Below are 15,222 nucleotides of genomic sequence, written 5' to 3' on the forward strand. Positions count from 1 at the left end.
TCTTTAGCCAGCTGCCTGGCTTCCCTCCCAGTCCCCAATATCTTTCCTTCCTTTCACTGCTCTGAGATCTGGAAGGCCCTTTTTTTTCTTTTTTTGTTTCGGGGCTTGAACTCAGGACCTTGCACTTTCGAGGCAGGTGGCAGAACCACTGAGCTAAATCCCCAGCCCTGGAAGGCCCTTCATTCTGCTGATCCTTCTTCTGGCTAGCTATAGAAGGCCCAAACTGCATCATTCTAAAAGAGTGCTGTTTGCACATCTTCTATGACAAATTCAGTACGCAATACTTCAGTTCACAAACACTTCTATTTGCAAACAGTTCAGTTCAGAAGCAAAAGCATTTGGCAAAATTTTGCTTCCCTTTGCAAACTCCACATTAGGTGACAAACATGACCACAGCCATCTTCCCCACACAAACACAAATGCAACCATCTTCCCCAAAATTGTAAAACAAGTTAAGTTCATAAACGAAGGTACCACTGTATCTCACCACCTCCTCCATCACTGGATAGTACAGACTGTTAGAAAGTCCATGTGCTGGGCTCACGGTGACTTTGAAATACTCCATGAAGGTGAGAGTAAGACTCACAATTTCCATGGGAATGTGTGTAAATACATCAAGAAGCTGACATAGATATTACTCTGAGGGATCCATAGAGGAATGCAGAGAAGAATGGACAGAGAAAGGAAGAGAAGAAAAAGAGAACTGAGGCTTTGGCCGTGAGAGAAAAGAGCTCCTATCCCCAGTAGGGCAAACCCTAACAGAAGAGGATCCTGGGAGAGGCATTGTATTGGAATTAGAGTGGCAGCTTGGTTGGAAAGCCAGCTAGCCTTTGTTTTCCTATTGGCTCAAGATCCATAACAATCTTTGGAGCAGAGAACAAGGGAGTAAGCCATCCTCTTCTCCCTGCAGATTATCCTCTTGAATGAAGAATACCCTACTACCTTTGGCCCCATGAACACTACAGCCTCTTTGAGGGTCACCACTGCCACCCTACATAGGGAGCCATGGAACATGTGGTGGAAAGAGCCACAAGCATGGCTGGAGTCTCACCTGCTTTGTAGGGGCCCTCCTTCTTCTGATCCCCCGCTCCCATCCCTCATCTCCTGTTGACTGAACTTGGTTGCCATGTGGGGTGCATAGCAACTTTGAGACTCTGAATCAGAACAGGCCTGAGAGACTGATCAGCTGGCTATTGAGACAGTTGGGGAAACAGACCAGCAAGGCCTCTGAGAGCTGGAAGCTTGGGTGGCTGGAAGGTGTGATAGGTGGAAGATGCTGGGACATACAGGCCTTCAGGTTGGACTGAGTGATTCCAGGAGGAACTGAACACTGAAGCTTGGGAGAAGATCCCATTCCCCTCTAGCCTTCATCCGGATTGGGAAATCCAGCAAAGTCCTAAATGTTCCCTAAAGCTCCTTCCATCATACAGGTGAGGACAGTCCAGAAGGGGAAAGGATAAATGACAGTCCAAGAAACTCTTTAAGAAGCACGGCTCACCAGACCTTCACAACAAGCCTGAGACAGGCATAGAAGGGATGTTTATGTCCATCTCACAAAGAAGGAAACAGCATCAGAACCTGAATGAAATTCACGTTAGGACTGTCGTCCCCTCTCTCTCGTGGCACCCACAGCCTGGGGAAGTAGGGCAGCCTGGTTGAGGTGTTTATCTGTTTACGGTTGATTTTGAAACCAGTTGATTTTGTTTTGTTTTTAATTTTGAACAACTGGAGACATTTTACTCAAAACTTTCATGGGAGCCTGCAGGCATTCAGACCTTTAAAGAAATTTTACAGAATTAGCCCGTTTTTAAAAAGGCTAGAAGCATTTCCTCATATTCAAATGACATTTTAAAATTCCTTCCAGGCTTGCCGAAGCGCTCAGTAAATGCTCATTACATCTGCCGCTGCCGGGAATACCCTCTCCAGGCGCTTCCCTAGCTTCCAACGCTACCGCCACTCGGAAAACAAAGTGTGGAGCTAGGCCCCACCCGCTAGCCAGCAGTCTCCCGCCCTCTCCTTTCACGCCTGCGCAGTTTACTCCGCTCACCCTACCCTCCTCTGTGGCCACCAAGGCGCAGACGCCACTCCGCCTTCCCACTCCCCTATCTGCTCAGGCTCTCCCCTCGAGCCTAGATAGCACCGCCCCTCCCGCGTTCCCGACAGAGATCTACAGGTAGGGGTGCGCGCGACCGCTCCCGTCGTGCTCTGCCAAGGTAAAAAAAAAAACAGCTCCGAGTCCCTCGGAGCAAGACGGGGTGGGGGTCTGGAGTGAATCTGTGAGTCCGAGAAGGGGGCATTCAGGGCCTTCAGAGCGACTCGAGGTCACGACCCGGTCCTGCTGGGGACAGCCGAAGGGGACCCTCTTTTAGGGCTGTCCTCAGGGCCCCGCTGTGACCGGTCAGGGCTGCGTCTGTGCCGAGACCAGAGCTCAGCATGCTTCCCATTCGGGGCTCAGCCTGTGCCTGGAGTCTGCCGGGATTTGGGTTGTGACGAGACAGAGCTCGGTCCGTGTCTGAGGTTGGAGCTCAGTCTGTGACTGGTTTGAACCCCGGTCCTAACTAGAGGTCAGGGCAAGGCTGTGGCAGGGCTCAAAGCTCAGCAGTCCAACTTAAGGGAGTTTTTCACGTGGAGAAAAGATTTTTTTTTTTTTTTAAACAGGGCCTCTCTCTGCAGTTCAGGCTGGTCTTCAACTCACAGTGTAGCCCAGACCAGCCTTGAACTCTGATCCTCCTGCCTCAGCCTCCCCAGTGCTGGAATAATAGGCGTCCACCACCATGTCCGGCACATGTAGAGAATTTATAAATTGTGTGTACTGTGTTGTTTTAAAGCTAGCTGTTTTCACTTATTTAACAATACAGTACTTAAAAGCTCCTGCCATGTGCTGGTGGTTCTCCATTGGTGAGAGGTAGTAGTTTCAGGTGTAGTCTCTCGCCGCAAAGAACTTCAGGCTACCTGTAGGACTGGCAGTGGAAGTTAAAGACCAGCATGGGTGATAGGAATGAGTGTTGCTGGAAGTGCTTGACTTTGGGTTCAGGCACCCTGTGGATCTCAGCTCTGTGACCTCCCAGCTTTATGTCCTCCGGGAAGTCATCTCTCTCAGCTTGTTTCTCCTCTATAAAATGGGATAATAAGATCATTGTGAAAGATGGATAGGGTTATGTCTAACTAAGTTGCCCACCTGTCATGCAGTAGGTACGTAGTTTCTATGACTTCAAGAAACTAGGTCATTTTGGCCTGGGATATTTAGAGAGGCCCTGAGGAAAGAGCTCATCAGATCTGGGCCTTGGAACCTCGATAGGCTTCACAAGTGGAATTGACCTTGCAGGATGGGGAGGGAATAGGCTTTACTGACCACTGTCCATGTCCAGGCAAGGACCTGCTGGGCAGCTGGTGTGTAGGGTCCCATGGATCCCCAGCCATCAGCCAGGTGCTTTCAGCCAACTGTCCTTAGCTTCAGCCACTCTAAAGAGGGCTAGACTGGGAGACGTGTGGAGACTTTGGTACCCCCAACCCCCTGTCCCACCTCAGCTCTCCTGTAATCTAAAGTTGGCTGCACTTTTGACTTTTTCTGGGAGTCCTGTTACCCTAGCGCTTAGCAGATTTTGACAGTTAGGGGGCCCTGGCAACTCAGATCTCATGAGGCTCAAACAGAAGAGAGAAGTTTTGTGAACAAGAGCTAGTAGAGCACAGCACATGTGTAGTTGGGAAATGCATGGTCTCCTGTTAAATGGTCCCACAGTAATTCAGTAATGTTTGCTTTTGTATCCTCTTCGTGTCCATGTGATCTCGTCTTCGTGTCCATGTGATCATGTGTCCACTGTTCTGATCAAGTTGTACTGTATCTCTGCTCAGACTTCATTGGTTGCTGAAGAAGTCTCTCCTTAATCTTTCTCCCCAAAACCTCTTTTTCTTGTTTTTCCAAACCTGCACCCTGTGCCTCAGTCAAAATAAACTAGTCTGTGTTCCTGAAACAGCCTCTGCATTGCTGCTCCAGCCTGTGCTTGTATTCCCTCTTCTTTTCTTCTTTCAAGCCTCATGTTTCATGTGCCCTGCTTAGAGTTCCTGTCCTCCTGCTGGATCAATTGCTCCCCTTCCCATCTTCTGCATCAGAAGCTGAACCTCAGCTAGAGCTCTTATCACAGTCTGCCTGGGAATGTAGTACCCCGTATGTACTCTTGAATACATTGGTGGCAAGGGACAATGTCTGTTTCATTGCTCCTCTGCCTGACACAAGGCTGACACACAGTAGGTCTCTGCAATCTTCATGGTTAAATCAGTCAGTACATCTTTTATGTACTTGCTTTGGTTTTATGAGCTGCCTGATTCAGAGGGAGACTTTGTGTTTTTCTTTTTCTTTGTGGCTAGAAGGGTGGTAGTTTATATTGGTGGTGGTACCCTAATTACAGGCATCAAAGGCCAGAAAGTGTAGAAATTCTGCTTGAGCCAGGATCCACATTGCCACCCTTATTTTTAGGCCAGTGTCTTGCCTTTGCTGTGAGCTTTGTTGGGAAGTCGTTAGTGCTCTGTTCAGGGAACTGCCAGTCTGTGGTACAGGTCACATAGGGGAAAGCACACAGGTGGCTCACAAATCAGTTGTTCTGCCCTTGGCCTGGGTAAATAGTTGTCTTTCCCATGTGAGGACCAGCAGCTACAAATTCGCATTTTTCCCAGCCAACAGCCTCAGCATATGGAACAGAAAATTCTCTGTTGACCATAAAAATATATACATTGTTGGAGGGTTCAGAAGGAGTTTGGGAGCCATCTGGTTTCTATCACTTTCATTTTACAGATGAGGAAAGACTCACAGAAGGAAATGGACTTACTTGAGATTACACAAGGAATCAGGCAGGGGTAGAGATAGTTCTGGAAGTGCAGCCTCCTGACTGTTTTTCCAGCCTGTTACTTTTTAAAATAATTTTTAAAATTATTTATCTTAAATTTTTGAGACAGAGTTCTGTGTTGCCCCAACAGGCCTCAGTCTCCGGCATTCAAGAGATCCTCCTGGCTCAGCCTCCTGAGTAGCTATGACATATGCCACCATGCCTGGCTCTACATTGTTAATACAATATCTAATATTTGTTGAGTGATGGACACTGTTTTTTAAATTAATTTAAACAATTCTATAGACTTAGAAACTGAGGCAGATGGAAATCATTTAGATCTGTTTTCAGATCCTACAACTCTGGTTTTTAGTATGGTTTTAATTGCAGTCACCTCCTACCCAGTGGAGTGGAACAGTTCTCTGGAGAGCTTGCTCCCAGATCCCCCTTCCTCTATGACTGAGCAACATCTTCCCAGCAGTGTCTACCCGTGTGCTGGAGAAATGTCCTGAGAGGAATCCAGGGCATGTTGGCAGAATGGAGGAAGGAATGAAGCAAGTGCACCTGTGTACTAGTGGATCCTGGTTTAGGAATATGGATATACTTCAAATATTGCTTCTCTATTAAGTCAGGCACTAAATACATAGTTTTAGGAAAAAAAATAATTCTGGATCTTTCTATAATGATTCCCAGGTTAGGATGGAAGGATTCAATTTAGTAAGTACATGTTAAGCTCTTGCTGTGTACAAGCCCCTGGTATTGAGAAATATACACAGTGGACAACACATTTCCTGACCTTCTGTAAGTAGTGGTCTTTTTCGAGCCTTCTCCCTCCAGTGTAGCTGGGAAGATAGATAAGTACATAAATAACTGAAATCAGACTGACTATGGCAAATGTAGTCAGGAATATAAACAAAGTGGGAGTTTGGCAGAAGGAAAAATCAATCCCAACACGACCGGCAGATTCTTCATGGTGGGGAAATTTATGCTGGGCCTTGGGGGAGTTCATTCCTGGGAGGGAGAGCAGCCTAAGTAGTGGCCTAGAGGAAGAAATGCATGGCATGAGTGTGTGTGTGTGTGTGTGTGTGTGTGTGTGTGAGAGAGAGATGGGGAGGGAAGGAAGGGGAAATACACTGGAATGGTAGATTTGGACAAAATGCAGAGGAAGTGCGGAGAACATTAACATTTGTCAAGTGTCTGCCTTTGTGGCTTGCAACATGCTTTATACACTATAATTTATTTAATCCTCCCAATCTTTGTAATACAGGGATTTTTTTTTTAAAAAAACCAAAAACCAAAAAACAAAAATACAGGGATATTTATCCTCAATTTAAAATGAAGAAACCGGGCCGGGGATTTAGCCCAGTGGTTCTGGCACCTGCCACGCAAGCACCAAGTCACGAGTTTGACCCCCGGTACCAAAAAAAGGAACAACAACAAAAATAAATAAATAAAATAAAATAAAATGAAGAAACCAGACCTCAGAAAGATTCAAGTGACTTCTCTAAGGTCAGGTAGCTAGCAAGTGGCACAGGAAGCTCATGATCTTTCCACTGTGCTGTAGAGCTCATGGCCATGATGAGGGCTCCCTTTTCTGTGGCTGAGGGGATGGAGACTGAGTAGAGCTGAGGAGCTCCCAGCGTGGGGACACCAGTGAGGAGGCTTAAAACTGAACTGCTTACCCAGTATGGAAGCTGCCCGGTCCAGATCTGCCCCACCAGGTGAACATGTGAGCATCTCGGCAGCCCCTGCGGGGCCATCCACCAACACACTGCCACCCTTAACTTGTGGAATCTTGGGATCAGTTTCCAAAAGCTGCACACTCCCCTGTATCCCAGGCACAAGTTCTGATGTGCGACTGGCAGTTCACTGCAGAAGTGTCTTCTAGGGAGACACCCTATATGACACGTCTTGTTACATCAGATTGAACGAGAATCTGTAATGGAGGAAGGAGCACTACAAGAAGTGAGACAGAAGGCTGGCATTCAAGGCCTGGTCCGCTCTCCTTCACCTGTGACTCCTCAGTCTTGGCTTCCTTCCCCAGCATGGGAGGGATTTGAGTTCACTTCTGAGGACTTGGCTCTTGCTAATGTCATGTATTGCTTTTCTCTTCCAGACTTGGGGCAGTCTAAGGGAGTGGCACAGAATATGAACCTGGATTCAGAAAGACTAGGGTTTAAGTTTCAGCCTATCATCCCTTTAGAGAGACAGTAGATAGGGTATAGACTAGAGCTAGACTTCCTGGGTTGGAATCCTGCCTCTGTTACTGGCTAGCTGTGTGAATCAGGCAAGTCATTGAGCTACTTAATCTTGGTTTCTTCATCTGTAAAGCAGTACCACCTACCTTATGGGGTTCTTAAGAGAACTGAGATAGATAACCTGTTAACCAGCACAGTACCTGGCATGTAGTAGGTGTTCAATGAATGTTAGCTTTAATAATAATACTGGCCATTATATTAATGCCCAGTGTGGTAGTATTTTTATAAAAAGTACATTTATTAGGACCATGTCTCACTGAAATTATTGTTATTTTGTTTTGTTTTTGAGACCGAGTCTTGCTATATAGCTCCAGCTGGCCTCAAATTCACAGTAATTCTCCTACCTCAACCTCATGAGTGCTGGGATTCAGCTGAGCACCACCACGCCTGGCTCACTCTGGCGTTGTTATCTTCTCTCTTTCCATTGCACTAGCAGGAAACTTGGAAATACAAGATTAGTCCATCACAGGGTTACAGATCCTGACATGACAAAAAGTGCCTGCAGGAAAAAGATCAATAAAAAGTCAGTGGGTTGTTAGAGAATCTCACTTGACTAGTGCTTTCCTTTACCCCTTTCTGCAGTAATCAAGACCAGGGCAGTGTATTCGTTTACTCTTGCACAGCCTTCAGCAAAAGTGCTAAGCAAGACCCCTTCAAGAACAAGACCCCTTGTTCAAAAAGAACAAGATGCAGTACCTCTGGAAAAGTGGTGCCTAATTTGGTTCTTCTTTCTCTCCAGCTTAAACTCTTCTGGCCTTAACTTAAGCCAGTTCTTATTGTTCTATTTTCCATGAATATGGAAAAGTTTCTTCTGATAATAAAGGGAGGAGGAGATCAAGATTTTCTCATGGGAACTTTTTCTGTACTTAAAGCCAGAATCCAGTTAGACCTCATCTTCTCCAAGCTAAACAGCCTGGGCTGCTTTCTCCTCGCCCTTAAAACCTATTTTCCATTGCTTGGATCACATTGGTTATGCTTCTTTTCTTTCTCTTTGGTTTTTCTACTTCCTGACAGTGCCCAGGACTGTTCTCAGTCTGCTAATAAAGGTACAACCAAAACAGTTTAAGGGCAGAGTAACTTCAGAGAATTCATTCATTCATTAACACTTAGGAAGCATTTCCCCCAAGCCAGGCCTTGTACTAAGTGTAGGAGAGTCAGAGCTGACTCAGACATAGTACCTGCCCCATCCCTAGCTCTAGGATGAGATGTGTAAGAAAGTGTCACAGTGTGGTTGAGTTCTGCACACATGTGAGAAGCTGGAAGCTGTTTAGGGCCATCAGGTAGAAGCAGTTCCTGTAGCTGGAAGGGACCAGAAAGCAGGAGGGCTGGACTGGGCAACACTGGGGAGACTCTGCATGACCACACAGGAGCTTAGTTTTTCCAGGGGCAGTAACACCCATTAGAGATTTTGGAGCGAGGAAATGACAGGCGCAGGTCTGTCTCTTTGAACCACAGTTGGAAATACTAAGTCGTAGTCTTTTCAGTGCCCCACTGATGTCTGTCTTGAAGGTGGTGTGATGGATCCCTTGTTTTTCAGAGTTTTTTGTTCTAAAACTTCTATAGCAAGTCTAGTTCTTGAGCCTCCAGAGAATCTTCATTCCCAGTGCTTCAGAAAGTTTGTGAAGAACTGGGAGAGAATTGGGTGCCTTGCAAGGCCCAGCATATTTAAGACCAGCTTCAGGCCAGTCTGTGTAGTTTTGGTCTGGCCATGATCTTTTTCCCCTACTCCAGTACTAAATAAGGAATGAGAAAAGGGTTCCAGGGCTCTGGGTGGTTTGGTGAGGGATGCCAAGAAGGTTTAAGCACTGTTCAAGTCAAAAGTTCTTGCTGAGAAGGAAAATTAGCCCAAGGGAATTAGGAATGGTGGCAGAGGAGTCAGGGCTAACTGGGCCCTGAGAATCTGAAAACCACCAAGTCCCATCTCTCTGCCTCCATGTTTGCTTTCCCTCTGTTTCCTCTCACTGCCCAGGTGTGATTTACAGAGTGGCTGTGGTACAGAGCCACAGTTGATCAGGGGAACCCAGATCACAAGCTAGACTCATAGTTACTAGTTACTGAGTACCTACTGTGTGCCAGGCATTGGTGTCTTGAGCTCAATATACACTAGCTTGTTTAATTGTTGTTTTTGTCCCCATTTTGTAGATAATAACAATGTAGCTCAGAGAGGTTAAGTGTTGCCTCTAAGACTACTTTGTTAGTAAATGTTAGGGCCAGAATCTGAATCTAAGACCTAATGTTCAAAAGTCCATGTGCTTTCTACTTCCTCAGCCCTATGTTGGCTCCAAACAGCAGAATAATACGAAGTACATAAGAGAATTCTGGGTTTTTTAATTTTTGCTATAGACCAGTTGTTGACAAACTATGGCCCAAAGGCCTTATCCAGCTTGCCACCTATTCTTGTGTAGACCACAGGCTAAGGATGCTTTTTACATTTTTAAATAGTTGGGGAGAAAAATCAAGAGAAGATTAACATTTTGTGATACGTGAAAAGTATATGAGGAAGGGGAGGTAAAATGGAGCTAAAAGGAATTAAGATGTGTATGAATGTAATAGTGCAAATATGTACTAGTAAAAATTTTTTAATTAAAGCATAATTAAAATTCAAACTTCACTATACATAGATATATTTATTGGCATATGGCCACTGTCATTCATTTATGTACCATCTGTGGCTTCTTTCCTTGTGCAGAGACAATTGAGCAGTTGTGACAAAGACTGTGTAACACTCAAAGCATAAAATATTATCTGGCCCTTTGTAGGAAAAAAATTGTCAATTCCTAGTATAGGTGAGAAAGAAGGACCAAATGGGGCTTAAACCTGTGGCAAGACTAAAAGCCAAGAGTCCAAAGGTGTTATAGCCATCCCTGGCAGTGCCATGGTGGCAGTAGGAGGAAGAGTCAAGTTTCCTTGGGCCTTGGAAGCAGTCTCATTGGGCCTCAGAGACTTGTCTGGAAACAAAAGGTGCAGTAGGCAAGACTGTCCAACATTCTAGGGTTGCTGATGGACATTAAAGAGATGCCTTGTGGATGAAATCACTCAGCTTCACTGGAACCGTTTTTTGACACCAGATACTGTGTTAGTTGACAAAACTAGATAGATAAAGAAGGAAAGTCCCTGTCTTTGAGGAGCTTATGGCCTGGTAGGAGGGCCACATGTACATGGGTGTAGCCTTCTCTGTGTTATAAAGGATTAGTGGAGATCCAAGATGAAGTAGAAAGTCAAGACTGCTTCTGGAATTTGCAGGATTACTCTTAGTAATTTGTGATGGGCCTTGAGGGATGAATAGGAGTTATTTTTCAAGGAACTGTATATGAGGTTAAGGGAAAGCCTGACAGTGTGAGCATCAGGAGCTTATGGAGATGGAGGAGAAAGAGATATTGGAAATAATTTAAATGGCCTGTGGCTGGGAAACTGGCAGGATGAGGTAATTTGATAGAGAAGAAATCAAGAGGAAGGAAGCCATGGGTAGGGGTGGGGGACAAGTCCACTCTGAGACATGGGGTTTGAGGTAATGCTGAAACGTATCCAGCTTCCCGTTAGAGAGCCCTTTTAGAAATTTTGGTACAAAGGCACAAAATTCAGATTTAAGCTGCATTTTTGGAGCTTTTCTCCTGGGAAAAGGGGAAGTACATATTTATTTAACAGAGAAGAAGTTGACAAAGCAACTTTGGCATGTGATGCCTGTAGCCACAGGATTAAAAATAGCAGTGGACATACAAAAAATGAAGGCATCACATTCGAAACTGAATTTGACACAAGACTTCCCACTTGTGCCACCTGCTGCTCTCAGCATCTGCTTTATCTTTTGGCACTGTGACCGCTTGCCTGTGAGGCTTGGGCCTGGCCACTGGGAGATGAAACAGAGCCCATTCATCTCTAAAAAGTGAGCAGCAGAGAAATGTCAGCCTGTGCCTTTTGCATGAGACTCCTCAGAGTTGACAGAGGGGTCCTTCTCTGTCATCCTAGCCCTGTTAGATATTTTAGGGTCTGAAACTCCACAAAGGAAACAGAATCTGAAAAAATCTTACTCAAGCCCTCATTAAATCTTCAGTGCTTAGTGTCAGCATTTGCAGATACAGTGGATCCTTGAGTTACAACCAGCCTGACATATGAACAACTTGGGTTACAACCAGAATTTTAATTTTAACTTACGACCAAAGTCTTGAGTTCCAACCCGAACGCCGGCTGCTTGTGCGTCCAGATGGTCTCAGATACAGATTTAACCATTAAAGAGCTCCGGAAGGAACATTACAACATCCTTTCCTGTGTGGGGTTAATTGAGAAATACTAGGCCAATTTCTCTGTAAGGACCCTGAGATCTTCCTGTATACAGGAGAGAGACTTTGAGGGCTGTGCAGAGGAGTCTGAGCCTTCAATTAACCAACCTGAGTTAGAACCAGCCCTCACGAAGGAATTGAGTTTGTAGGTCAAGGGTCCACTGTACTGGCCTGTCTGACTTTAAAGCCTGGGGACCTCTGTGGCTCCCATGTGCATCTCTACTTCCTGGTGTAATTTGGCTGGGGACACAGGCAGATCTCTGTCTTCTCTGGTCCTCTTAGAGAAGTCAGCATTTTGATGTCCTTTCCACTGCTGCTTCTTGAAGGTTTCATGCCAAATAAGATGAAGCAGAGGCAGATGGAGAACTGAAGAACAGCAGCTGAGCACAGAGGCCAGTGAAACACTTCCTGTGGATGGAAGATACCAACCCCTGACTGCAGCGTTATTTCCCTTGGAATTTCAGGTTCACGGAAAATCAGTGCTCAAGTTGGGAAGACTGATAGGTAAGACTGGATGTACATTTCACTTAACCTTTTAGGTTACTTCATTTATTTTTTATTTTTATTTATTTATTTATTTATTTATTTTTTGGTACCGGGGACCAAACTCGGGACCTTGCACTTGTGAGGCAGGCAGCGGAACCACTGAGCTAAATCCCCAGCCCTAGGTTACTTCATACTGAAACTAGGTGCTACTTCTAGAGAATAGGGCTGGACCTACAGTCACCTAAGTTGTCAGTGGTTTTCAGTATTTAGTTGGGCAGCTGAACTTGGCTGAGCAGCCTGGTGTGCCTAACATGCTTTCCTCATCAAGAGGAGGCACATTTCTTCCAGAAAAGGTCAAGGGACGTGAGGAAATATGCACTAAGTAAAACATATTTACTTACTTTTTTTTTTGGTACCGGGGATCGAACTCGGGTCCTTGCATTTGCGCAGCAGGCGGTGAAACCACTGAGCTAAATCCCCGACCCTATTTACTTACTTTTGATTATAAAAGTAAAACAACTGTATCATAATAAAATCAAATACAACAGAAGTATAATAAAGTGAAATTCAAGTCAGGCATGGTGGTACATACCTGTAATCCCCAGCATTCTTGGAGGCTGAGGCAGGAGAATTAAGTTCGAGCCCAGGCTGAGAGACCCTGTTGGAAAATAAAAAGGGCTGGGGATATAGCTTAGTGCAAAGGCCCAGTTCACTCCACAAAAAAGCAAGCAAAAAAGAAAGAAATTCTTGCAGAGACCCAAGCTCATTCTCCCCAAGGAACCGTTGTTAATAATTTGGGATGTATCTCTTCTGATTTCTCTTTAACTCAGATATGACATATATAATGATATTTGAAGCATTCTGTATTCCACTTTAATCTGGGCTTTTGTCCTGCCTGGCTGATTATAAATCATTCATGGGTTTGGCTGGGTGATGCTGATGGCTGGGTGAGAAGATCTGAGCCTTGTCTGTGAGTTTTCACAGTCCCTGGCTGTGAGGTGGCATTGCTTACATCTGAAGCTTTCTGGTGGCACCACCATCTTCCCTTGCTCCCCACCCCAACACAGCTCCCCTTCTCAGACAGCACTTATGCTACCTGATTTTGGTGAAAAAAATTTTTTTTTTTTTGAGGCAGGGTTCTCCCTTTGTGGTTCAGGCTGGCCTTGAACTCACTATGTAGGCCAGGCTGGCCTTGAACTCACAGCAATCCTCCTGCCTCAGCCTCCCAAATGCTACGATTACGGGCATGCACCACTGACTATGCCTGGCTTTAAAAAGCCTCTGCCTGGCTTCATTCTAGGCAGTGAAGATAGAGTAGAATGAGACACTGTCCATTCCTGGAAGGAGGGTGAAGCCTTTGATTCCTCCTCCATCTCCAGTCATTGACCCAATGAAGATGAATTCTACCTCTGTAGCCTCCTCCCTCCCCCTGTAGCAGACCTTGCCTTTCTCTTCCTTCTTGCTGCCCCTGCTCAGGTGTTGGTCTTCCTTGCCTTCCCTCAACCTGTTGCAGCCCTTCATGTGCCCCAGCCTGCAGTTTGTTCTGCTGTAGGCCCCTCTTGCCTAGAGCAGTGGTTCACAAGGCATTTCGTAATAGTACTAAAATGCTATTTGTTGTTGCAAAGTGATAGTGAGGAGCTGTTGTTCGAGGCAGTGACATTGAACTATGCTAGTAGCCACTGGATGCTTCACTGTTGCACACTCACAGTTTTTTTAAAATGCCATTTTCACTTGAGAATGTCCTTGATGAAGGAACAAAAATTATTAATTGTATTGAATTTCAATCCTTGAGTACACTGTGTGTGTGTACTGCTAAAGGACTGGATCCAGGGCTTCACACCCCCTAGGAAAGTGCTCTATCACTGAGCTATAGCTTCAGAGAGTACACAGCACACTTCTCCTGCACATCAGAGCACAGTGGTGGCCCCAAGGAAAAACACTTTGGGGACTGTTTGAATTGTAAACTGAATGAGCTGCTGTTTTGAAAGGTTGAGTTGATGGTTGAAGGTAGAAGGAATGTAAGGAGAAGTGTTGGAGGGTTTTGTTGGCCATATTAACAAACTTGGGTGACCCGCGGTAGCCTGCCTGTCTCAGTCTTCACTCTTCCTCACACACGTCCTTTACCCCTGCCCCGCTGTTCCATAAGCACACACTCCTTTCTGCCTTCTCTGTCCTTCCTCTTGTTGTTCCTTCCAGGAGATGCAGTGCAGCCCTGAAGCTGCTTGTGATCCCAGAATCAACAGGGAAAGATGGGCCTGAATCTAGACCTTTGGCCTGTGGGACTCTCCTTGTCCCAGCTCTGTTTGAAGCCTGCTGTGGATCACCCTCCTGGCCTTGAGCAGACCTTACTGCCTGCTCCACTGCAATCTGTGTGAGGCTGCCCAGCGTTCCTAGACTCCGGGGAAAGAACACCTTAGCTCTGTGGAATCTCACTCGTTGTCCTCTGAGCCGATCCCTCTGGAGCTCCTAGCATCTGTGGTGTGCTAAATTTGACCATCTTCCTTTTGAGTGCACCCTTTCCTCATCCTCTGTGTAGTAATGATGACATCAGAAGCCACATCAAAGTTACCAGGCCAGGCAGAAGAATATAGGATTGTACCTGATACCCACACTTTGGTTTGTAGCTCATTTTCCATAATACAACAAAACACAGAATACAAAGATACCTCAGAGTAAAAAGAAACTTCTGATAGATGAGACTTTAGAGTAGTATAATAGGGAGGATATGGCAGTTTATGGAAGCCATGCTGCCCAGCCTTTTGACATCACAGCACATGGGAGGAAACAATAGTGTCCAGCACACCTGTGTAAACAGTGCCCAAGATCACTGGAGGGACTGATGAGGCATCAGCATCTCATCCCTTGCACATCAGGAGGGAAGCTGTGTGCCAAGGTGTGTAAACAACAGCATTCTCAGTGGTTCCTGGCTTACTTGTATTGGCACACTTTACTGCTTTTTCCAACATTAATGTTTAAATATAGTATAATGGTTAAAAGCTTGAATTCTGAGCCAGACTGTCTAGATTAAAATCCCAGTCTGTTACTTACTAGCTGTGTGACCATGGACAAATCATTGTACCTCATTGTACCTGAGTTTCTTCATCTGCAAGATGTGGGAAGTAACCGTGCTTACCTCAGAGAGTTATGAAGATTAAACAAGGGCTGTATATAGAGTATAGAATCTATCAAGCACCTGGAACATTACCTCGTGTGCAGTGAGCCCCACGAAAGGTGTGCACTGTAAGTCTTCCTGGTGGGAGTGAGCCACATGCCATGCTGCCTCTTCAAAGTCATGAACACTCTGGGTCAGTCTCCCAGGCCCCTGGACGTTGCCTCCTCCCCTCTCTCACATGGCTTAGTCTTGACCTCTTCCTAAGAGTA

At 45.6% G+C, this 15,222-nt stretch overlaps 1 protein-coding gene across 8 annotated transcripts in view; it reads left to right on the plus strand.

Moving 5' to 3' along the window:
* The window catches only part of Mknk1 (MAPK interacting serine/threonine kinase 1), a 52,172-nt gene that overhangs the window by 9,122 nt on the left and 27,828 nt on the right, over positions 1-15,222 (plus strand). For 3 of the 8 annotated variants that reach the window (XM_087214882.1, XM_021250798.2, XM_087214887.1), the window contains exons 1-2: positions 140-2,213; positions 11,682-11,859. The gene's annotated coding sequence lies outside the window, so the exon portion shown is untranslated. Of the gene's footprint in view, positions 1-139; positions 2,214-11,681; positions 11,860-15,222 lie in introns of those variants that run through there. The other 5 variants (XM_087214883.1, XM_021250799.2, XM_087214884.1 and 2 more) reach the window with 4 other exon arrangements.

This window comes from Heterocephalus glaber, unplaced genomic scaffold (genome assembly GCF_053883595.1).
Source record: "Heterocephalus glaber isolate CG9 unplaced genomic scaffold, H.glaber_assembly_v1.0 deba00001451, whole genome shotgun sequence".
NCBI lineage: Eukaryota > Metazoa > Chordata > Mammalia > Rodentia > Bathyergidae > Heterocephalus > Heterocephalus glaber.